The following is a 26,296-nucleotide window of genomic DNA, read 5'->3' as shown; positions in this document are numbered from 1 at the left end:
TAACCACTTTTGAGATCTATCTTTGTGAAGTAATGAGCTCCACTCAAGCAGTCCATAAGATCATCCATTCTTGGCAAAGGAAACCAATATTTGATGGTTATCCTATTTATAGCTCAAGAGTCTGTACACATCCTCCACTCTCCATCCTTCTTTGGTGCCAATACTGCAGGTACTGCACATGGACTCAGGCTCTCTCGAATCAAGCCCTTCCTCAATAGCTCCTAAACCTGTCTGTTCAGCTCCTTTGTTTTAGTAGGAGTCATCTTGTGAGCAGCCTTGTTAAGCAAACTTGGTCCTGGAATCAGATCTATTTGATGATTGAATTGCCTTACTGGTGGCAATCCTTGTGGAACATTATTAGAGATAATATCTCCAAATTCACCTAGTAAATCTGAAACTTCAATTGGTATTTCACTACTACCTTCTTTATCTTTCCTAGGAATCAAAGCATAGCACATACGCTAATGTTTCATTCCATCTAAAAACTTCCTTCCATCAACAAGACAAATCCTAGCATTGCTACATACCTTTTCACCTTCCCTTTTCATGGGCTTCAGTTTGTGGCGAACTCCATCCTTTGTTAGAGAATATGTGTTTGCATGACCATCATGTATTGCATGTCTATCAAACTGCCATGGTCTACTCAACAATAGATGGAAAACATCTATTGGAATAACATCACAGAGAACTTCATCGTGGTAACTCCCAATTTTAAATTTCACTAAACATTGTTCACTTACTAGGACCTTATGATCATCTTTTACCCACGCAATTTGATAGGGCTAGGGATGTCTCTCCCTCTTAAGCTTTAGCTTAGAGACCATCTCTTCTGATACCAAGTTATTAGTGCTACCACCATCAATGATCAGGTCACAACATTTATCCTCACACTTACATCTGGTATGGAAGAAAATCCTCCTTTGTCCTGGTTCAATCTCACCACTTAGTAGGATCCTTTCATTCACCAAGAACTCTCCTCTTTTTGCATCCTTTGAATGTGATGATTGTGCATCCTCACCCACTTGAGCAACCCTAGCTTGGCCCTCAGCTCTCCTATCTATCCTTCCTTTTCATTGAGGGCATTCAAAGGCACGATGACCTTGTTCATTGCAATGGAAATAGGTACCATAGAAGCCTCCTCTTCCTTTCCCACATCCTCTACCTCTGCCTCTCTGATTTCTGAAGTCTTGATGATCGGAGCGGTTGAAACCCTCATTCCTCTGGTTCCTACTAGTACCCACATCTTCATTTTTCTTTTGGCTTTCATTTCGACCTCCAAATGACCTACCACTTCCCCTTCCTCCTTGACCATGCCCTCTTTGTCTCCCTACAAACCTATTATTCAGCTTCTCTTCAACTCATAGGGAAAAGTGGTATGCCTCTTCAATGCTGGTCATTCTTACTAGATTTAATTCTTCCTGGATGCTAGGTCGCAACCCACTGATATAACGAGCAACCTTCTCCTTATTGGCTTTTGCATGCCCTACTCTAGTCAAAAGTCAATAAAAATCTTCTGTATATTCTTGGACTAATCTTCCTGCTTGCTTTAGCCCATGCATCTTCTTAAACAAATCAAGCTTGTAGTCCACATGAATGAACTGCTTCTTCAATTTGTCCACCTTGCGATCCCACCTTGTGATCTTCTCCTTTCCTCTTCTATTTCTTTCTGATTGAACCTCTTGCCACTAGATTTTTGCATGGCCTTTCAGTTTGGCCTTTGTAAACTTAACCCTATTTGGGTCCTTGATATCCTCATGCTCAAAGTATTGTTCCAGTTCATTGATCCAGTCGATCAACTCATCTAGTTTCATATTTCTTGAAAATACACCCACATCAATTGTAGGTCTTTTCCAAAATTTAGTAATGGCCCTAAAAAGCCTTTCCTCTACCTGATTTAGAACTTCCCCATCAAATTCCCCTTCTAGTCCAATTTCTTCTTATCCATTGTCATCCTCACTGTCGTCACCTGTGGTAACATTTGTTCCTCTACGAAGCTCCTCCTGCAATGCTTGTACCTACCTTTGGAGGGCTCTAACCTCCTCAAGATTATCAGCTCTGGCCCTTTCACCATGCTCTCTTTGTAGAGGCATCTTCTTAACTCAAACTGACAACCACATAGTCCTGGTGCAAACTACCTCACAGTTGGCGCTTTGTCTACACACTCAGGAAAACCAGCTCTGATACCACTTGATGGCGACACAACCCATGCACAGAATGGGCACAACAAGAAAGGGAAATTTTATTAACTTTGCAGATAAGCTAATACATTAAGTATAGAGAAAATAGACTTCAAAACGTGCCCTAAGGGCTTACAATAACATAAATCTAGAGATAATTTCTCCTTTCAGTACCTCCTCTCAAACTCCACTCCGAACTGCCTTTTACAATGCCAAAAATGTCCTTAAATAGACCCTGGAGGGTTAAGGACTAGGAATAAATTCTAGAAAGTGCTAGTAGGCATCCACCAACCAAATAGAAGGCTCCAAAAGCTGTGTTAGAAGTCGACGCAAATCTAGAAGAATCCAAAAATGGTAATCGAACTTCTGGGAGGCATAACTTTTGAACTGTAGCTCTGATTGACGAACCATTTACATTTCTGGAAAGCTCTCGAAGTGCTCTATAGCCCTATGGATGAGCATCGATTGTTCCCCATTTTTTGACCCTTTTTGAGGTCATTTAATTCCCCTAACCTGACTTTGAAGCATTCTTAGGAGGTCTCCAAAACTCGAAAAAACTATGATAACTTTCAAACCATGGGGCCTTTTGACTTGATTCTTTTTGTGGAATGTTCTAAATTAAAATTACATTCATCTGGCCAATTTACACCTCCTAGTTCACCACAATGATGGCTCAATTAGATACTCCTATTTTTTATTGGCATTTACACGTATCCCAAGGTTTTCAAATACTCTATCCTAGAATGCTGATAGTGGAACTGTGAGAGTTAGAACCTTTATTTGACCCAAATGTGTATCCAAAAATGAAAACACATGAAACAGAAACTAAGTCTAAGTACATTTTTTTGGGTGACAAAGGATTGCCCTTATACCTGTGGATGCTCTTGCATCAGATGCCAAGTATCAAAACCTCACCAAGTCAATCTTTAAAACCCAAGTATCTTCATTTGGGTTGACTTTTTAATATTGGCTTTAACTTGTATGATGGCTAACTTTGTAGTTTTGTAATTTGGATTGCTATATATATGTGATGTATTGTATCATATCCAACTAGTCTATATGCAAGCTAATGAGCATGTAAGAATACGAATGTGAAGTTCAACAATAGATAAAGAGTGAATTATGAAGGAAATATTAGAAGAGGAGCAACAAAGACATATTCATCACAAAAAGATGATCAATACATTCAAGGAATCTCTATTAGTAATCTACTTGTAAGTCAAAGATCTACTATTTGATCCTAACAAGTGAACCAGTCAAATCCTTTCACAAGGTAGACTTAACCATCTTTCTTAAATATCTTAACATAGTGCATACTTCATTCTATGTTTGCAAAACCTCTAACAAGGTCGACCTAGCTGTTCTTATTGCTCTTAACAAGGAAGATAATTAGAAGTGATCATTATAAGCCTTAATAGACCAACTTTATGCTAAAGTATTGAAGTTTTGTGAGTCTCATCCCCACCTTAGTTTTACTTTCTATTTGGAAGGTCACCAAATAATTGTGTTCAAGTGTTGTGGATGCTTTTATATTTTTAGTTTCACATGCATGCAATTACATTAGATGTGATAAATTAAATGTTGAGTGGTTTATTGGATTCAGAATTGAAATTGGTATTAAAAATTTAGAAGTTATTGATTCACCCCTCCCTTCTTAGTAACTTAGCATAGTCTTGAATATTTCCAGCAAAGACTATACACGACTTAGCTAGAATGAATTTATCTATATCATATGTTTGACAAAAAATGATTTTTGGATAAAAATACTCAAATTTAGTTGTTCTAATAAGTTAGCTTGAAAGGTGAAATAAATTTGTACTTTTACGTATGATCATCGAGGCTTTCCCCTCCTTTTTGTTTATTGTGGGATAGATCTACTATAGATAACTAAGTTTCAACTAGGTGAGCATTTTGGGCCACAAAAGATTATGAAATATTGGCATAGGTATTAACCATGCCCTAGGTTATGTGATAGAACCATTCAAGAGTAGGGCCTCCCATAATTTTAGGAAAGAGACATATGAGGAATATATCATTGTAGGTCACTTCTTGGTAGTGCATGCATAACTTTTTGCCATTCATAATTAGATCTCCTTTTAGGAATTTCAAAGTGTGTACGAAAGAGTGTCATTGTTATAGTCTTATCAAATGGATAGGGAAAATCATTTTAAAACTTGAAATTCTTGGATTTTGTTCCATCCTTGAGTACTTTTAAGGAAGTTTTCATCTATTCCCATTTTGGGTTGACAGGGGTTATTGTTGGTGCCCCCAATCCTTGTGCTCTCAGCTGAGGGTATGTGTTGATAGCACAAGTGAATATAGATGGCTCTAGATTTCATACTATAGTGGGTAGAATGCAGATTGTGGTATTTTTGGTATGGGATTTATGGGTTATTGGAAAGGTGGTTGGACATATTGATGTGCATGCTAGATGTGATTTTTGTAGTTTGGTTGTTACATTGGAGGGTAGGCACATGACTATTGTCTAGCAAAATAATTTTGTATGAAGGTTTGTACCTAGGATGACTATAGTGGGATTTTTTGTAAGAGTGGTGTTGGTGGATATAGTGGGGCTACATGTTGGGATTTTTTAATTGGTTGAGGTAGCATCTGGGAGTTGTATAGAGCCAAAAAAATTGTATAAGGAAATGTGCCTATCACTGCCACTGACTATTGTGGTATTTTTTGGTTACTTCCTAAGGGTGAGATGGAAAAATATTTCATGATGGTAGGTGAGCAATTGACTGAGGGTGGTGGTGGTGGTTGGAAATTGGACATGAATGGATTACTAGTGAAAAATTTTTAGTTTCTCTTTGTAACTATGGAAAATTCCAAGGACCTAGTGGAACTATGGTGGTGGTGTTTTGACTGGTAGTAAATTGGTCATTAGGATTAGATGGACTAATGGGTTGTGGTAGTCTTCCAAATAAGGGATGGTAAGGATCTAATACATCCAAAGGTAGTGGTTGTCCAAAGCTAAAGACAACAACATTGTCTCTTAGAAAGTTCGCAATGATGATTTCTTTATTTCTATCTATGATAACATTGACAATGTTTGCATGCCCCAGTTGATTCATAGAGGAATCTATGTCAAGTGAGGGACCCAAATCATTTGGATTTTGTCATGGTGGGTCATGTGTCATTATAGACACCATTGGGTCTAACTATGTGCCAACTGAGCCAATACTAGTACTAGGATCCATGTCATTGTTATTCTTTTTGTTTCTGCTAAGATGTGTGATAGGTGGCATGAAATGATAATGTTAAGATGATGTGATACTGGATGTAAGTATATGTCGGTGGATGCTTTTGCTAAAATTTCTAAGGATATGACAACTATGATGTAAGGATTTTCTAAGATATAAAGATATATGATATATTTATGGGGAGATGTAGGAGAATATTACTTCTAATGATATGACACCTAGGAGGCCTAAAGGATGAGTGATGTGATGTCAAATTGAAAAGGAAATGCTTTGCCTATGTGTAAGCTCAAGATGTGATGGTGATATCAACTCTATGACAAACTTGTGACCTTTTGGAAGACAAATGATAATCAAGTCTGGAGCTCAACCTTTAGCTCAAGGTGATGAGGGAGACAAATAACAATGATATATTACCCTAGAAAATTCTTAGTTGAAGGGATAACCATGATAGTGTGATGGATGTAGGATGGAAGATAGACAACTTCAACAAAGTGACACCAAATTCTCAAGTATGATGGAGATGATCAGGGACTTTGATCTATGATTTTGATTTCGATGGGGATGGATTTCTAATGTATGATCTAAGGATAATGAATCTATGAAATCCCTTAGGAGGATTAAAATGTATATGATAACCCTAAAGGATAAATATATGATGTGATAACTAAAAAGTATGTGTGGAAGAAGAGGAACTCAATCAAGTGGGTATAACTATTATAGTTGATAAGGCTTTGATTGATGCCATGTCTTAAGGTTAAGTTTTGAACTTTATGGTCCCACATTTTTTGTAGGGAAACCTCAATACCCTATTTCTCATTTTTATCTAGTTTAGAAAGACTTGGATTAGGAGTGTATTTCTTGCATTTTACTTCTATCTCTCTATAGAACACCGGTTGTTGAAGTTTGACATTTTTAAGTTTTATTTTTGATTGGGCTATCATGAGGTTTCCACTAGGTTTATCTCAAATATAGATTAAGGTAGTGACTACAATAAGTATACCTTTTACTTAAGTGGGACAAGATGAATCATTCTTATAGTGAATGGGTCTAAGTAGATAAGACATGGTTTTTATAGAAGGATGATATAATGACTTTAGTTACAAGGTAAGAGGTGAAGTAAAATTAGCTAGACTTAAGGTTGTTATGAACATACTTGCTAACAACCATTTTTGAATTAATAAGGATATGACTCTTTTGATAATGGACATGGTGCATTGTGGGAAAACAATTTCTCAAAGGACGAGGAACTTTGAGAGAGAAAGATAAGTGATCTCTTTAGCAAAAATATTTGATAGAAACCAAAGTGTATATTTTATAAGTGTTTTTCACGAGTTCTTTTTCACAAATAAGACAATCCAAGCACACTTTTATCCCTAAGGTCAATTTGGTTTCAATTCATTACTCATTAGGCCTACCAAGAGGAGCCCATCTTGATGTTTTTTTCATCTATTGAAATATTTCCCTCTAATCAAAGAGAAAATTTGATAAAAGAGGTGATCGAAAAAGTTACATGTTAATGATCCTTCTAGGTATGAAAAATTGGAGCTCACTTCTATGTGGACAATGACTCTTGGCGATGTAGTCCAAGTAGCCTTATACCTATACTAGTAAAAATGTATATGTTAGGAAACTTCAAAGATTTAGTGTGTAAAGAACATTAACATAAAATTAATATTCAAAACTAAAAATATACCAATGTATGAAAGAACTAAGGACATAGAGGATAATGCAAACAAAGTATGGTGAGCTCCCCAAGTGTGACCTTGATTCTTAGATATGTCCACAATGATGGTTGGATGTGTGCTCAAATGTACTCAAGCTTCAGATGATGGATTTTGGTCGAGTATGGTGGTGAGCGAAGGGTTCAACATAGGTGGAGTTTTCCATTATAAATGGTATTTTGATACTATATGAGCTCTAAAAATAGCACTATAAGTTTTGATAAAAAGTTGATGATTTGTGAAAGTGGAAGGGTCCAATTTATAGGCCAAGGGGTAGTGAGATGGATGGCCAAGATGCAAGGATGGATGAAGGGTGAGGGAAGGCTAGGATTGAAAGAGATGGGAGCACATGGATTGTTCTTTCTCAAATCTATAGCCTTGTGACAAGTGTTACAAGGGGAATGAATGAGAGAGGATGGTCAAGAAGGGTGGTCAAATGGAGTTATGAGGGATGCATGTGGAAGAGGGATGTAAGAGGCCTTATTAATGCCTTTGGATTGGAATGTAAGGGGGATGGGATGGAAGTTTGACTTGATTTGGGTTAGGAATTCTTAAGTCTTGTTTAAAGTTGTGTACATGTTTAGGGAAGGAATTAGGCTTAGCTTAGGATGAAATTCAGATGCAAGTGGGCTAGCACTTATGAGGTGGATTAATTAGTTTTCTAAGCTAGGTTAGCATGGGTAAATGGGTTGGATTTGGCTAATGATAGGGATTTAGGAATAGTTAGAGGTTGGGGATTAATTTATTTAATAAAAAGAGGAATTTAGAATTAAATTAAATATGCATAGTTCAATTATTTAATTTAATAGAAGAATATGGACTTAATTGATCATTATACTTTTGGTTGTCTTTTGATTTTATGAATTGGGATATAGTTGATTATATAAATAAATTAACAAGGGAATGACAATTAATTAATTAAAAATATATTCTTAATCAATAATGTCCTAGAAGTTGACTAAATGTGATTACTTAAATTATGTAATCAGATTTAGGTGTCTACATCACCTACCTACTAATTTTGATATCTCTAAAAAATTAGAAATAGGAGTTGATACATCCATACTTACTAAATTACACAAATATAAGCTATTACATCCATCATAGAAGAAGATATAACTTGTTGGTGGTTTAAAACATCCCTATTTCAAATTACCCCAATGAGAACAAGATACATCTAGGGGCAGCTACTTCCCATCCTCAATATATCCTTTCAAATACTGGGCCAACTATAAGGCTATACCCTTCTTCTACTTCAACCTCTACAAAATCTAGGTGATTTGACCTCAGATTCACTTATATGGCACCCATGTTAAAACATACACTTCAATCTTAACAAAATAGATAAAACCCTTAATATATTCTGTACTTATGCAAATATCATAACCATGACCTAATAAATTGATAAGCTAAGTGAGGGCATCCTTTAAACTCTTTAAATGGAAAAGGAAATGGATGATTGATTAAATTTGATTTCAATAATTCCCCAAATATGTAGTAGTAAGAACAAGTTGATCTTGTAGCTGATTAGTGACTTATCTATCATGAAATTCAATAAATCACACACATACATATATGATACCAATGAAATATTCCATACATCAAGATATTAGATCTATCTTATCACTTTGTGAATTAGACTCTCATGAAGTATACTTCTCAAATAACCAGCAATCCTGTCAAATACATCAAGCATTTACTTGGATATCATATGCATAACCTTAAGGGAATGCAAATGGGTCTTAGTTCTTTTTTCCTAAACCATATAAAATTGTAGATTACTAAGATAGGAGACAAGAATCAAAATAAAACTAAGAAGATTCTTGCTCATTTGTTTTAATTTCTTCAAAACTATACATTCAAGATGTATGTAACCAACTCATGAAACCCCTAAATAGATCAAAACTATCTATATTAGCTCAAATACAACTATTCATACAAGAGAAATATGCTGAATAATGTGGTATCCCAGCAATGAAAACATATCAAAATTGGAACCTTGGTCTCACAAATTTGTGAAAATACAAGATTGGAACCTCCTAGTATCAAAACAATGAGATTTTTTTTCCAAAACTAGAACCCTTAGAATGAATCAAAAAGAGAAAGATACATGAAATAAATGAAATTTTGGATTTGATCTAGAACTGAAATGTGTCCACTTGAATCCTCATTCCCTATTGTTGTAAAGCATCTCTAATTTTTCTACCCGTAAAATCTGAAATGATTTTCATCATTATTTCGTAACAAACTTCAAAATATCTCTTGTGAATTATGAAAATCCTTGTATTTCCAAAATATCTAAAATGTAGCTAAAATATTGATAATATCTTAATTCAACTAACTTGGAGGTGACAAAATTTTCCCTTAACTGCATTCATACCACCTCTAGCATTCACTCAGTTCACCACTTCACTGGAAATCAAATCTAAATTACCCCAAACAAATGTAACTAAGAGAAGGGCACCTAAGAAAAATCCTTGCATAACTTGAACTATTGGCTTCCTATGTGAAAGAAAACTCCAAAAATAGAAATTTTGTTCTCTCTCGATTTGAACAATATATAATAGTGTCATGTCCACTTACTAGAAATACCTAGGGGATCAAAATGAAAATTAGGCTCTAGGATTGGTTTGAGGATCTACATCTCATTTTAAATTTTAAATGCAAAAATTTGAAAGTACCTAAAGTTCAAACTTTGTAATATATGGGCTTTTTCATTTATTCAGGGTCCTGACATGTGTCACCTCTCAATTTGTCCATTTGGCTCCATGCACTTCCACTTGTCATCATGTGGTTTGTCTAGATGTCCATGTCATCATGCCATGTTGTTGAGATTGTTCAAAATTTCTTACCTTTCCTCCCAATTGGCTGGGTGATCCCCATGTGAGTTTTCTTTATGGCTTAAAAATTCGTGTCTCTTAAGAAACTTGGTAACATTGCATAAAGTTATTAAAATGTTAAAATATTCACCAACCCACTCAATGTGGGATTAAAGACACAAATGATTTTCTTAGTTTCCTATGCTAAACTACATGAACTAAAAATAATAATGCCTATACATAATGAAAATGACTCCATTCAAAACCAAATTGGCATCTGGAGCCTTTAGCTAGTCTTCAAATCTCATATCTAATGTTGCATGAGGTCCAAATAAAGGAATGGTTGTTGCAACTCAATGAGAACTTCCCAAGAGAAAACAATATCAAACCTTTGACCCATCCTACGTATGCTTTTTAGTTAGCTTAGTAATAAGAGATCCCATTTTTAATTGGTAATCTACATGATGAATGTGGTTGAAGATTTTTTTCTTAATAAAAAAAGCATGGAGCTAAGAAGTGTATAGATGCAACACCAAATCATTTGGAGAGAAACATGTATATTTTTTATGTGGTGACACCGATCATTGGAAGAATTATGAACTTCTAAAATTGACTTCACCTCCCCATGCTAAATGATGTAGAGATTTGGTCTTTATCTATTCTTTGACAATGACACATTTAAAGTATGTTTGGAATATTTTGTCTTGTGAATTAGCAAGAATCAAGTATCTCCTAAGTTAATTAAAAGGCCCTGAGGTGCCAACTCCAAATATTTGATGGAATACAAGTGGTATGGATGGGTTTGCATTTTTTTACACAAAATCTTGGCCCAAGTATGTATTTTCTTCCAAGAAAACATGCTCGTGACTAGATGTCTAGTTTCCATGAATGACTTCTTGAATAGAGTATATGAACTAGCATCTCAGTTTTTAGATAACTGATTCCCAACTTTCCTTTTTTGGAATAATTTTCTTCTAAATTGAAATGTTGGATTTGTATCAATTTAGCTTCATCTTTGGACTGGATTCAACATGCATCTTACACCTTCTTCCATTGAAAATCAAAAGTAGTGGTGTTGGAACTATGTTTGATCCTTTGATGCATTGAGAAAAGGATTCAAGGTTTCAATTGTCCAATTAGATGTTCACCTTTTTGATGAGTTTCTCTAAACATTCCTCTAAGTACTATAATCCTCAAAGATTAATTGATGAATTTCTACACATTTTCAAACTTTAGTTATTTAAGACCCACATCGTACATTGTGAATCCACCTACATGTTAAGGATGGGACTCTTTATTTAATAATTCACATTTTTCAACAAGAGCTTTCCTAAAATAAAAAAATTTCAACTCTCCCCTTGCTATTAATTAGTTATGCAATAAACATCATTTTTTCCATTCTTTATTCAATTCACATAATTTTCAACCCCTAAAAATAATTAGGGTGTCCTTCAAAATATCTTCAATTCCCTAGAGTTCAATCAATCTGATGCAATTAGTAGGGCTCCAAAGTGGGTTTGGCCAAAAAAGAATGTTTTCAAACAACTAAACTATCAAATTGTCCATTAATCACCTTAAACTAACTAAAATTAATTTGCATCATTGATTCATTTTTAAAACTCAATTCACCAATTTCTACAACTTATCAATTTCATGTCAAGGGGTCCTCTAACTAGCTTAATTTTTTTATAAAAACACCTGACTGAGCTCTGAGATCTGACATGTTGATTCTTTGTTGAAAATTCTTGGACCTTGCCAAACCATATGTCATGATGATCATTCAATCAAAAGATATTGATGATCAAAGTTGCCTTCTTAGAATTGCCTGCAAGCAAACATGTTAGAAAACCATAAAACACATTTAGATTTGTCTTTGAAAATAGGTGAAACTGACACTTGGGGAGACAAAAAATAGAGCATTGATTAACTATCATGAGGAGAGTATAAATCTGGCATTTGGATTCATGATCAATAATTGGGTGAATTTGGCGAGTGGTCAAAGTGGTCTACTCATATTTGTAAAATTTGAAACACATGCAAAAAAATGATTTTTGCAAATAGAATAGACTTGGGAAAGTGTGCAGACAAATTCATCAAAATTTGTAAACTGGGATGTTTAAAGAATTTTTAGAGTAGAACACAATGGTGAAATACATTTGATCTTATATATCATAAATTCTAAGTTATTTCATTCCGAATAGGAGTACCAACCAATCTACACCTTTTGACACCAGTAGAACTTTACAAATCGCAAATGGAATCGCATTCAGAAATTGATCAAATCGATTTTTTATAAGCTCAAATTAGACACATAAAAAGACTTTGAATTCTAGAATGCAATGCAAAAGGAATTTTCTCATCTTGGTCGACTAGGTCAAATTTATAACAAGTCAAACGAAGCCTCCTAGAATTCTGAACAATTAGCATCAGCATGTCAATAATAAATGACCAACTTTGAGGGATTCAAAACCTAGTCAAAACATGTCAAAATGACTTAAAATTTGAAATATAGGTTTTTTGATATTTTTAATAAAAACTCCCAAAGTAGTTTGTCATGAAACATAACTAGGTGTGAGATATTTAATTCCAAACTAGGCCTCCTGTTGTTGTTTGGTACTTAGGCAAAAATGCATATTTGGATATTGCTCACAATGGAACTTCACAGAATGACTCAAAATGATAATTTATCTTCATTGGATGAGTGGATATGCTGAATGTAAGGTGTTAGAAACATTAAACACCTCCTAGGGCTCAAAATGAAAGTCAAGTACACATGCATTAAAAAGTTCTTATAGGGCTTGATTTTTAGAATGGTACTCAAAGTTAGAGCTTCAATTTTGAGTCTCAACATAACTATCCACTCTATTCAAACTATTTTTATCTTAAGTTTCTCTCCTCCCTAATAGTCTTACATTTCATGTCTAAATTTTGCATGATCAACCTAACTTTTTTGGCTGTATAAAGTGCTTTCTCCATTCTTTTCTCATCGTCATTTCTTGGAGTTCAACAAAACAAGATGTTGGAATTTCTCTAGGCATTTGCTAATTATATCTGCCAAGAAGTTCCCTAATTTTTTTTAGTAGAATTTCCATATATGTATCATCATCAAAGTGAATTTTGTTTTAAACCTTGTACACATAATTCCCATATGTAGACTTTTCCCAATCATAACAGTCATTTCCTCCAAAACATTCCCATTGGTTCTAGTGACCGTTGTCTTTATTTTTCTTTTGTTTGACACCAAGTACATAGGCCATGACTAATTTCATATTGACTCCCCCAATGGCTCTATTTCACTTTAGCATTCCCTTTTGACATCTTCTAATGCTGTTTGCAAACATTAAGGTTTTGCATAGCTTAATGTGCTATAAATGAGGTGCCCTTTCTTCAGTTTCCTTTGTAAGATGACCAAGTATCTATCAACTACTTCAATGATGTTGAATTTTCTTTCCATGTATATCTCCTCTATGAAACCTATGATTTCCAAACTTCAAAATATGCCTCCATTCAATTGATTACTTCCTTGAGAGGAAAATCATGAGTAGAAGAACTGTCTTCCTTATCGAATTTCACATTAATTGGAGCCAAGTTAACAATGAACTAAGAAGGGACATCACTATCATTTTTCAAGAATTTCTACTGACATTTATGAAATGTTTTTCTATAACTAATGACCAGTTTTCCTCTTGTTATGGAGGCTTCTCTTCTATATCCCTCTCTTCTTCTCGTTGTTGAATTAGTTTGTTTTTCTTCTTTGTCCACATGAAGTTCAATCTATTTTGAGGCTTATAAGGCTTCAAAAAACTCAACCCTATACCATGACCTATATTGTTCTTAATAAAAAAATCTAAGATATTTTCATACATTAATCCATTGTCTTTGTTTCCTTGAAGAATGAGGTCCTTTGCCTTTGTTATGGACTTTTGGTTAGCTACCCATAGGGTTTTTGGATCGAGTTGTAACATCTACAAGCCCTTCATCATTTCTTCATATTTTTTATAATCTTCTAAGGCATTCATCTCATCCATTCACAATATGACCAACAATAATTTATCCATTAATCTATTCTAGAATATGAATAAGGATTTGAGCCAACAAGTTTTGATGAATGCAACTGTGACCCACTATAGCTCGATCACTCCATACAATCATAGTCATGGTATAGTGAATTATATCTACTCCTTAGTGATGACTCTATTTACTTTGGAGTCAAGAAATTCTTTCAGCCATAGCTTGGGCTCCTAGGCCTGCATCAACTCTCGAAATCCTCTAGCCTAAAATCACCATGCTAGGAACTCTCTATCCATCTTATTTAATAAGAAAGTGTTGTAACCAAGCTCTATTATATCATGATACATCCTATATGTAGGAATACATAATGCAACATAGTGGCTTTTGTAAGAATTTTACTAAGGGAAAAATTCACACAAGAACTAAGGACTCAAACACAAGCACACAATAGACCAGAAAGAGAGACTATGGTTAGAATGATGATACATACAATATTCCATGATAAGAGTATAGTAAGAGTGCCTATATATAAAGGCCTCTAAGATACATCTGGAATGCCTTGTAATAAATTACATGATATGTCAACAACTAGGCACATGTCGACCAAATATGGGTTATCCTCCATTAAGCATGAAACTATGTGCAATGATGTGAGAATAAGCCTACAAGGGTGTGACACATAAATCAATGTTGTAGACACCATGTGCTACAATAGAGTTGCATAGTCCTATGTTATCTACATTACAAAACTCAAAAATGTGTGTAAACTCCTAAGTCTCTCATAAATAAAAATAATAAAATATTGAAAAATATTAAAATAATGCATTAACCTAAGTAAACTTAAGTAAGTGTAAATAGTAAACATGTATTTACACCAACAACCCCCATTAAGTGCAACTTAGGGGAATGACCTTAAGCTTACAAACTATGATGAAGATACATAATGGGTCCCAACTACTAGGCCATGGTAGGTACCCATGTACATAATGAAAATGCAATCTCTTGTAAAGCGAGAAAAGAGGGAAAACCTTATGGGAAAAGCCCTCCCCCAAAAAGAGAGATGAAAGAGGATGCATAGATGGATGGAATAATAAAGACCCCCCATTATGGCATACATTTAGTATACAGATAAGAGAATGAGAGAAGGAAGAGAGACAAAATAGCACCCCCCTGTAAAAGAAGAATGCCACCAAGTGAAAGCTGCTCCAAGGAAGAAGCTAGTCCAAGAATGCAGAATGGTGTTCCTCCCCTTAGGAAGAAACAAAGGAAAAGGTACACACCTGAAGATGTATGGTGTTTCTAAAACCTACTCAAGTATCCCCGTGCTAATGCTAATCACCCCTTCCAACTGTGTTGAAATGAATGAATGCAGATCTATCAAGGATTTCTATTGAACCTATTCCTCTGAACCATCTGTCCCTTCTACTAACAAAGAGACCTTAACTAATTGTTTCTCATAAGGATCCATAATCATGACAAGCTATATAGATTGATCATGTAGAGAATGAACATGAGGGTCAAAGTGAGCCTTTGCAACAACTGTAGAAGGATCACCTTCATCAATGAGAAGATGTAAGTCCTCAAGTCTGTCTCCCAAGTCAACTGAAGCTAGAGTTGGAAGATGAGATGTAGCATGTTGTAATGGACCTTTCACTATGCCAATATAAGCATGTGGACTAGATTGATGTGACCTCTCACTACAACTGTCAATAGAACCCAACATGTGTGAACCCGTTGAAGCATTATTGCTAGTGTCACTATTAGTTTCTACTGTGTATGATTGTGCGGAGAGGAATAGACGATAAGCTAGGTGAAATTTTCTCAAAGTGAACATCCTTCTCCAAAAAAATCTCATGTGTCTTAGGATCCATAAGTTTGTAATCCTTTGCTTTCTCTTCATAATTGATGGAAGTACAAGGCCGAGGTGTTGGTGCCTTGCAACTCCTAGAAGAAAGGTTTACCTATGCTAGACAACCGAAGACTCTAAGGTGACTCACAACTAGTTTTCCAGGACACCATGCCTCATAAGGAGTCTTTCCATTTAAATATGGATGAGGAGACTTATTAAGTATGTGAGTAGCACTGCTAATGGCTTCAACTTCTAATGTAGGATCAAGAGACTTGGCCTTTATCATTCAACTTGTCATGGTATTGAGTGTCCTAATCCTCATAGCTATAGCATCTATCTTGTGTGGATTGAATGTTGGTGAGTTTTGAAGAACAATCCCCTCAATTCTACAAAAGTCTAAGTATTTTGTCAACATATCTATTCTCATTGTCCACCCTAAGTACCTTGATTTCTTTCCTTGACTTGTGTTCAACATGAGTCTTAAAGTCTTGAAGATTATGAACACTTCACTCTTATGATGAAGGAAGTAGACCCAAGTGAATCACAGAAAGTCATCAACAAATGTGAGGATGTAGCGGCCTTGGTTGACTAAAGTCATTGCAAAGGGCCCTACTAAAACCATGTGAACTAGCTAAAGAACAACTAGAGCTTTAGAAGACTTCCCTTCATCATACTTCTCCATATCCACTAAACAAGATGAAGATTCTCCCTTAGAAAAGATGATATTGGGTAGAGCTTTGACCATAAGCTTTAGGAAAAGTTGTTAAAGAGAGTGGAAGTCAAGGTGACCAAATCTCTGATGCCATATGTTGATTTGTGAAGTAGAGTGAGTCAAAAACGCTTAAGAAGGAGACTAAGACACAAAGTGGGAGAAGAAATAAAGCCTCTTGTCATCACTGAGTTTCCCAATTGCAACCAATGAATCATCTCATAGACTTCACACCATCACTGAATCTGGAAGGAACTCAACTTTGTGACCATCTCCAAGGTGAGCGATTTGGTAAACTAATAGGAGATTGGAGCTAAGGTTTGGAACATAGAGAACATCTTTGAATTCCCAATTTTTCATTTCCACATGTTCTTTCCCTTCAACTTCCATCTTAGTATCATCTCCCATGAAGATGTGTGGTACCTTTGACTGCTTCAATGCAAAAAATTCTTCCTTTGAATAACCCATGTGGTAAGAGACACCTGAATCAAGTATCCTTCTAGAGAATAACTTGTGTTTTCCATAAGTGCTCACCCTTTACCCTTTGAAGAGGTTGGAGTTGAATCCTTGGAAGTACCTAGCACTTGAATCTTGTTCTTCTTGAGTTGATTTTCTAACTCATCGATTCTTTTTGTCTTGCAATGATGCTTGTCATGATTTGGCTTTTTGCAATATGCATAAAAGAGTTCATCCTTCTCGTTATTAATTCCCTTATTGTTTGATGAAGTATTTCCTTGCTATGAGGAGGATTGTTGTGTCTTGGATTGTATTTTTTGCTTCCATTACTTCTTCTTCTTGTTGCTTTTCCCCCTTTCACTTGATTTGTTCTCATCACTAGCCACCAAGGTTTTGGTCTTTGATGACTTGAGAAGTCCAAAATTCATCAAGTGAGATTGTTCAACAATCAACATCTCTGCAAATGAATCAAAGGAAGGCTTGTGGTAAGCAGATCCTATGGTCAACCTGTGAGTATTAAAACTCGTAACAAAGTTAGTGTACTTAGAAGATAACCTCTTTAGGATTTGATGAATCAACCTATCATTCTTCATGGGATTTCCACAATCTTTAAGAAGTGCCCTATACTCATTGAATTTAATGATATAATCTTGAATTGTGTCAAAATTCTTTGGATCCAAGAGAAGTAGATCATCCTCAATCTAAAATCCCTTTCCTCATCCACCTTACCATACAACTATTCAAGTTTGTCCCAAGCTTCTTTGGATTTTGAACAATTTTTAATGTGAAATAGAAGATCGCCATGCACACAACTCTTGATAGCTCCAAGAGTCTATCGGTCTTGAGTTTTCGAATAAATGAGTTCTTTAGCATCAATAGGTTTGATAATTGTACCATCAACATAAACACTAAATCCTTTTTCCATTAATCCACTCGATGCAATATCTTTCCATGTAGAATAGTTGCATGAAGTTAGAGGAAGACACTTAAAATGCATGATGTAGAAAAAGAAAATAGCACAATAAAGAAACACAAAAAAAATAGTACACCCCCCCATTTCACTCAATCAAAAGACACCCCCAAAAAAGATGTTGTTGGCACTTTATAAGTAGTGCATTTACAATGGGACACTTGTCAAAATGAAAAAAGTGGACTTTGTGATTTTTCTTTTACAACTACTTTATGAGGCTCAAATCTATCACTTAAGCACTGTAGCTTAGATTTACAACAATTTTGAGAAAAGAATCGAAGCTTTACAATGCCATAAAAGGCCTAATTTTGAAAGTAAAAAATTAGTCCACATAACCCTATAATTTGAATTTACATATGGAAAGTAGATGAAAAAATACGCACTTTAAAAAAAATGGAACCTAAAAAAGTGACCAGATATGCCTGTACAGAGCGTTTGAAGTTGCAAAATGTAGGATTATGCAAGTATAGTTGCCAAAAAACAAAATTTCTATAAAATTTTTGCAACAAAACTAGAAAAAAACACCATCACTAGAAAATATAGGAAATTCTACCTAATTTCAAAAAAAATTGCACCTAAATTGGAGTCTGAATGTCCAAGTTATGGGCTCGCAAAGTCAAGCTAGCAAATTGAAAAGCAATCTAGAGAGGGGTCTAGAGTAAAAATTGTGATGCTAAATTTGACGATCAAATGGCCATTGCTATAGTTGTAAAATTCCCTATTATGATGGTCAAATGACTATCAATTTTTACATACTAAAAGATGTTGTTAGTAAAAAAAGGGGCCCCTGCTGACATGTTTGTTGACTGGCATCTGTACCATACAAACTGAACATATTTGTATGCTTATGTGGCAATAAAATTTGGGTTCCACATGGTGACATTTTAGTCCTAGTTCTAATCTACCAAAATTGTCTGCATGTCACTATACTTGCACAGGTGTCCATGCGGCATCGTAGTATGGGTCCACGTGGAGAAGATGTGGCAAGGGTGGGAGGAAATTAAAACATGCCACGTGGTAGGCAAAGAAGGATCCATGTAGATGCTAGGGTCTACAGATCATCTACTAGTGGAATATGCCTACTCACAATTGGAGTTAATAAATGTAGCAAGTGGGAGTTTAAATAAATATGTGCCAAAAGTTTTCAAATAGTTGGAGGACAAAAAATGATGATGGCAAGAACTTTTCCCTGCTAGAAAACTATTTAACACTATGCCAAAAACTCCAAAATGGTGATCAAATATTACAAAAGGCGAGCTAGAAAAAGTATTGTTGTCGAAGTTCAAAAATGACAGCAAGGTCGCAAAATGCAAGTCAAAAAATATTCGCAGATTGGATTTTGTTGTTGCTATCGATGAATGCACTATCACTACATGTTGGAAGGTTATTCAAAACCAAACCACTGCAATATGTAAAATAAAGGAGCCACTAGGGACTTTGGTCACTGATGTGGTTGTGTGGGTAGAAAGTTGTTGAGGTAGCTAGTCCTATACATGCCAGATTTTTAGTGTGATGCCCAGTTTACTAAGTTGCCCATGGGATAAATATAGAGGGTTATTTCAAAAATTAACCTACGATAAATAAATAAACCCTCCAAATGGCAGAGCTAGGGTGTCATTGCTCAATTCTGCTAAAAAAATTCTCTAAATTTTTGCAAATATTTTGACAAAAAATAAATAGCAGAGAAATTTAAAAAATACATACCTGAAAATGAATTAATGAGATCTGCAAATGGCCATACCTGAATTGCAAATCAGGGCCTTTTGGTTCCAATTTGCAAAAAAAAATTGCCTCACACTTGATTTTGGGCCAAGGTAGCTGAGTTTATAGTCAATTTTCATTGATTTAGCATTTCAAATGCAATGGCGAGGTTAGATCTGACTCTAGATGCTCCCAATTTCTATAGTACTCTAAATTTTGGCTAAGGTGCTGAAGCAAGTGTGGTCTCAAAATGGCTATGCGATGAAAATTTTTCCAAGTTGCTCTGATACCATGTAAGAATTTACCTAAGGGAAAAATTCACCTAGGAACTAAGAGCTCAAACATAAGCACACAATAGACTAGAAAGAGAGAGTATGATGAGAATGCTGATATATTTAATATGCCATGATAAGAGTATAATAAGAGTGCCTATATATAAATGCCTCTGAGATACATCTAGAATGCCTCATAATCAGCTACATGATATGTCAACAATTAGGCACATGTCCACTAGATATGGGTTATTCTCCATTAAGCATGAAAGTATATGCAATGATGTAAGGATAATCCTACAAGGGTGTGACATGCAAATCAGTGTTGTAGACACAATGTGTTAAAATAGAGTGGTGTACTCTTGTGTCATCTACATGGCAACTCAAAAAGGTGTGCAAACTCCTAAGTGTCTCACAAATAAAAAGAATAAAATAATGCAAAATATTAAAATAATGAATTAACCTAAGTAAACTTAAGTAAGTGTTAATATGAAATATGTATTTACACCAATAGCTTTGAACATCAACTTTTCATATATATTATCAAACCTCGCGGAGATTTGAACTTTTACTCTACCAATGATAGTAACCATGATTTGAGTGGTGACTATGATTACAACATATGAGACCATGTTAGAAGTAGCATTGATATATTGAAGGGAGTACACACATTAAATGATCCATTTTTTTAGCACAATATTTTCAACCATTTGCCAATGACGTTGACACTGACGATGATGATGCTCATCCCTCACCTTTTTTTCTCTTAGCAATGCATCATTCTCTATTTTTCAACATGAGTGTTGGCATAATTCCTCCACCTTCTCCCCCACAAAATCTTCAATGTCTCTCTCCAAATAGATCTGGTAGTGATTATCATCTTGCATATTTACTCTTTCAACCATAATCATAACTATCTACCAACAAGAGTTTTTAGTCCTTCCAATCTTGCAATAGTGGTGAATGTCTCTCCATAGTCAATTCCTTCTTCTTGTGCATATCCCTTGCAAAATATTCTTTCTCTGTTCCTTGTGATTCACCATTTTCATCTAGCTTATTTCTAAATACCCACATGGTGCCAATCAAATTTTTGTTTTCTAATCTAGGAACTAGACACCATGTTTTGTTCTTCTCAATTTCTTTCATTTCTTCTTCCATGGCTTTACTCCCGTCAAAATCTTCTAATGTATCTCTTACAAATTTGGGCTCCTTCATGCTTAGCAAACATGTATCATTTCTCAATCTATTTCTTTTCATTGGCCTAGCATCTTTATCTGTAATGATTTGAGTAGTACAATGATGTCTTTTGACATATTTAGAATATTTTGGCATAGCTCTTATTTCTTCATTCTTTCTTTTAGCTTCAAAATCACTATGTGCATCTCTATTAGATATCTCAACATCTCTTTTACGTATAGCAACATCAAAAGTAGAATGTACTCTAGTTCCATTCTATAACTTAGCATCTAAATGTGGCTCGATTCTTGAATGCAACTCAACATTCATAGGATGTGACTCAGCAGTCACTGAAGCTTGCAGTTGGTTTGTAGCTTCTTCAACAGGTATACCTTCAACAACAGGTAGCATCTTCTTCAACAGGTATACCTTCATAAAAATATACAAATGATTTGTATTCTTCTGATTCTTTCATAGGTTTAGCCTCATGTACTTTTGTATATTCATCAAAGTTTATATTTGCACTTTCCACAACTTTATTAGTGTTAGAATTCAAACATTATAAGCTTTACTTCTTGTGGAATATCCAAGGAATATACCTTCTTCACATGTTGCATCAAGTTTTCCATTCCTAGAATCTTCAAGAATGCAATATTTTCTTCTAAATATCTTAAAATATTTTAGATTGGGTGAGTGTCCATACCATAGTTCAAAAGGTGTTGAATGAGCATCTTTCTTGACTTGCACATGATTCAAAGTATAGAAATTTATACTTACAACTTCTCTCCATTATTTCAAAGCAACATTCTTCTCCATCATTAGTGTTCTAGCATAGTCCATTATAGATCTATTTCTCCTTCAATAATACCATTTTGTCGATGGTATCTAGGTATATATGTCTATCTTTTGATTCCTCTATCATTATAGAACATCTCAAATTCATTTGATGTGAATTCTCCTCCTCTATCTAATCCAAAACATCTCATACTCGTATTTGTTTCCTTCTCAACTCTTGCTAAGTACCACTTAAACATTTGAAAAGTATCAAATTTTTGTTTTAGAAATATGACTATCATCATTCTCGAATAATCATCAACAAATAACATAATGTACTTATCTACTTTGTAGCTTTTTACATTCATTGGTCCACACAAGTCAATATGTACAATCTCTTGTATTTCTTTAGATAAATAAGTTTTACTCATAAACCTTGACATTGTCATTTTTCCTAACTAACATTGTTGGCACATTGTATTGTCAGGTTTCTTCAACTTAGGAAGATGTCTAACTTCCTTCATGTTACTAATACTAACCATGTTATCAAAATTAACATGACATAACCTCTTGTGCCATAGTCATACATCATCAAATCTTACAACAAGATAAGTAGCATCCTCTATATCAAGATAGAATAGATCACTTCTACTTTGATCACTCTTTGCAATCAATTTTTCATCAATATCATATTTCTTAGCAATCTTTTTTTCAAACTCAACCTTACATCTAAAATTATTCAATTCTAACACACTCAAAATATTATAGTCTAGTCCTTCAACATAGTAAGCATTGCCACATAGAATCTTGTCTATGAGCTTGATATAACCTTTTCCTTTTATCAAACATGGTGAATCATCACCAAATCTTACACTATTTCCTTCATAACAATTTAAGGTAATGAACTTACTTTTATCTCCAGTCATATGATGTGAGCATCCATTGTCAATGATCTATTTGCCATTTTTGTTTACACAAGTCACAAATGCATTTGCCTCATCTTCATTAGAATCATCCTTCATTACAACATATGCCACTTCATCATCATGTTCATTAGATTCATCATTTGTTTCCTCTTCAACAATGTAGCATGACTTCTTTCCTTTATCTTTGTACTCTTTGTTGTCATCTTCTCTTCTATTTTTGTACTTGTCAAGACCTTTGTAGTTCTTCTTCTACGTACATCTTGCAACAATATGACCAACCTCATTGCAATTGAAACAAATGATAGGTAACTTACCTTTGAACTTGTCTTTACCTCTATGGAATCTTCTTGCTAATAGTGCTTCAAGTTTTTCAACATCTTTTTGATCTATATAACTATCACTAGACACATATTTTATCTTTCTCTTCTTCTTCTTCTTCTGCTTGATCTCATTAAAATCTTTCAATAACCACTTCACTTTGAAAGTAGATTTCTAACTCTTAGGTTCATAATTATCAAAGTTAGATAACTCAAAAGTAGTGAACCTACCTACCAAACCTTCAAGGGTTAGATTATTTCCTAGAACAAATCTTAGTTCTTGAATTGTAGAAACTCTAATAGCATAAATAGGTAGTAGTGTTCTCAAGACTTTTCTTAGCACAATATCACCATCTATCTGACTAGTAGCTTTTTTTATTGCATTAATAACTTCCTTGATCCAAGCAACATATTGAGCAATATTCTCACCTTCTTCCATTCTCATATCAACAAGCTTACCTTTGAGACTCTCAGATTTGGCTCTTTGAACATTTTTGTCTCCTCCATAGATAGTTTGTAGGGCATCCCACATTTTCTTTGCAATGACCCAACCTTTGATATCATCAAATTTAGCATAGCTTAGGGAAAAGGAAATCTCCAACATTTCCTAATTATGTTCTTTCATTTTCTTCATATCCTTAGTAGTTAGCACTCCTGTTTGATCAACATGTTTTACAAAAAAGGTAGTTTGTGCATGATCTCCAAGTCTTACAAGGTGTAACTTCATCTCTTTTATTGCATTAATAACTTGATCTTTATTATCTCTACTGGGCTTAGGTACATCTCTTTTTGACATCTTGATCTTTGTGCTTCTAGTACCTTCAAACTAGTGCTCTTAAGTAGACGGCTTTGATACCAATTGTCGAATTCATTAGAATAACTAAGAGAGGGGGTGAATTAGTTATCCAAGGTCTAGATTTATAAATAAAACTTTTCATAGCTTAGTGAACCCATAAAACATTTATACTCATGCATGCATCCATAAGATTATGCAATCACTTAAATCTTATAGGTTACTATCAAATCAACTTCCAAAAATGTAGAGCATAAAACATAATAGAATCATCAACACACATGACATAGTGATTTATGTGGAAATCTAATTTTGGAAAAACCACAAATAAAATGATTTTGTTTTCACTCTTCTAAAGTGATGCCCTTTGAAAGGCCAACCCTATTAAAGGTTACAATACACACTTTTAAATGTTACCCTATTAAAGAATTTCAATCACCCTATTAGGAGTGAGCTTTGTTAGAGGACTTTAGACCATTTACTTGGAATATCACCTGGTGAAAGGATTTACAAGTGACTATTAGTTCTGTTGGAAATGTAGATGGAGTAACTAAGAGGGGGGGTGAATCAATTACCAAAAAAACAAATCTATAGATCCCTTAGATGTCAAACAAGTTACTTACTATTGTCACTTAGTAAACATTCACAAAAATACTGTAACTCGGTAGATTAACCTGTTACTAATCTTTAAGCATTCATAATTATTAACATGCATGCAAAAGTAAATAACATGGACACAAGAGACACAAAATTTAATGTGGAAACCCAATATGGGAAAAACCACCAAGTAACTAGCTACTAATTTTCACTCTTCTAAAGTGAGCCATGTTAGGAGCCAACCCTATTAAAAGTTTACAAAACACACTATTAGGTGTTACCCTATTAGAGGATTTATTCACCCTGTTAGGAGTGGCCTTGCTAGAGGACCTTTGAACAATTCAGTAGAACTTTCCACCTTGTTAGAGGATTTATAAAATGGTTATTAAACCAACTTTGTTAAGAGATTTTGGAACCACTTCTACAATGGTTGGAAAGTAACAATGAAATGACCAAAATAAGATGCAACTAAATTTTTTGATTACAAATCTCTATTCTGCACCATTAGATCCTCCTTGATCAAATATAGCTTTCTTTCTCCTTAATGATCTCTGTTCATCCTTCAAAATTCACTCTTACAATAATCAATCCACCTTTACATTCATATCACATCAAATTCATCACAGTTTAAATTTTATAACTTGACCTCCCATATATACCATTCGGATTATCAAGTTGGCTCAATTACAAGTTACAATCACCTATAAGCATTACCATAGTTAGCATGAAATAATACTTAAAACAATTAATCATTAAATCATAAATTAACAAATTCCTTTACTAACTGACTTTTCTTGGTAAACATTGCTTCAAAAATAATTTCCTAAATTAAACTTCTCAACTCAGTTAACATTGCAAATTCTATGAAATCCTTTGGTTGTTGAGTGAACTAGGTAAGAATTGAATTTCCTTCACTGACCATGAGAGCTCGGTAAGAACTATTTTTTGCTACATTTTCTTTTGATGATTGAGTGAGCCTGGTAGACACTGAATTTCCTTTGCTAACCTTGAAACCTTTCTAACAACTATCTACACAAGGTAAAGTCTGAGAATGCTTAGTAGACATAGTAAATCTTCTTGCAAACCAATTGAGCTTGGTAAGTTCTAACAGATGACTTGTATAACATTTGTGTAACATCAAAGACAGCACACAATTGGATAATTGTATCCAACAATCTCCCTCTTTGGCATGGATGACAACCCAACATGTCATAGCATAATGAAATTTGAGAACAAGACTTTCTCTTGTAGAATCTTTTCTCCCACTAGAATTTTACACCTCAAACTTTAGTTATTTGAAGGAAAACTCTCCCTCTTTCATAGTAATCTCTCCCTCTTGCATAAATTCTCTTTCTTCAAAATTTTAGAAAGGTATGATAGTAAAATCTCCCTCTTTAACAAAACATGCCAAAGGCAACACAACTGAAATAAATTTCAATGCACCTTAAGTACTAATTCATATGCAATGTCTTCATTACTTTGCTGCATCAAGTGATAGATTTTCAATTCTGTTCCTATTGATGCATCACTAAAATTGTATTTTAGTGAGCTTTAGATAGGGGAATGACCCCTAACTTATCTCTTAGATACAAGAAAGCATCCTTAGGTAAACTTTTTATGAATATGTCAGCAATTTTTTCCTTTGTATGGACATATTCCAATCTAATCTCCTTATCTTGCACCAATTCTCTGACAAAGTGATACTTTATAGTAGTATGCTTGGTTTTGAAATGCATCATTGGATTCTTTAAAATGTTAATTGCACTGGTATTATCACAAAACATGACAACTAGTTCTTTAATCTCTACCTTCATGCCTTCCA

This window comes from Cupressus sempervirens, chromosome 8 (assembly GCF_028749045.1).
Source record: "Cupressus sempervirens isolate cs-2001-9-10 chromosome 8, ASM2874904v1, whole genome shotgun sequence".
Lineage (NCBI taxonomy): Eukaryota > Viridiplantae > Streptophyta > Pinopsida > Cupressales > Cupressaceae > Cupressus > Cupressus sempervirens.
Note: the sequence above shows the minus strand (reverse complement) of the source record.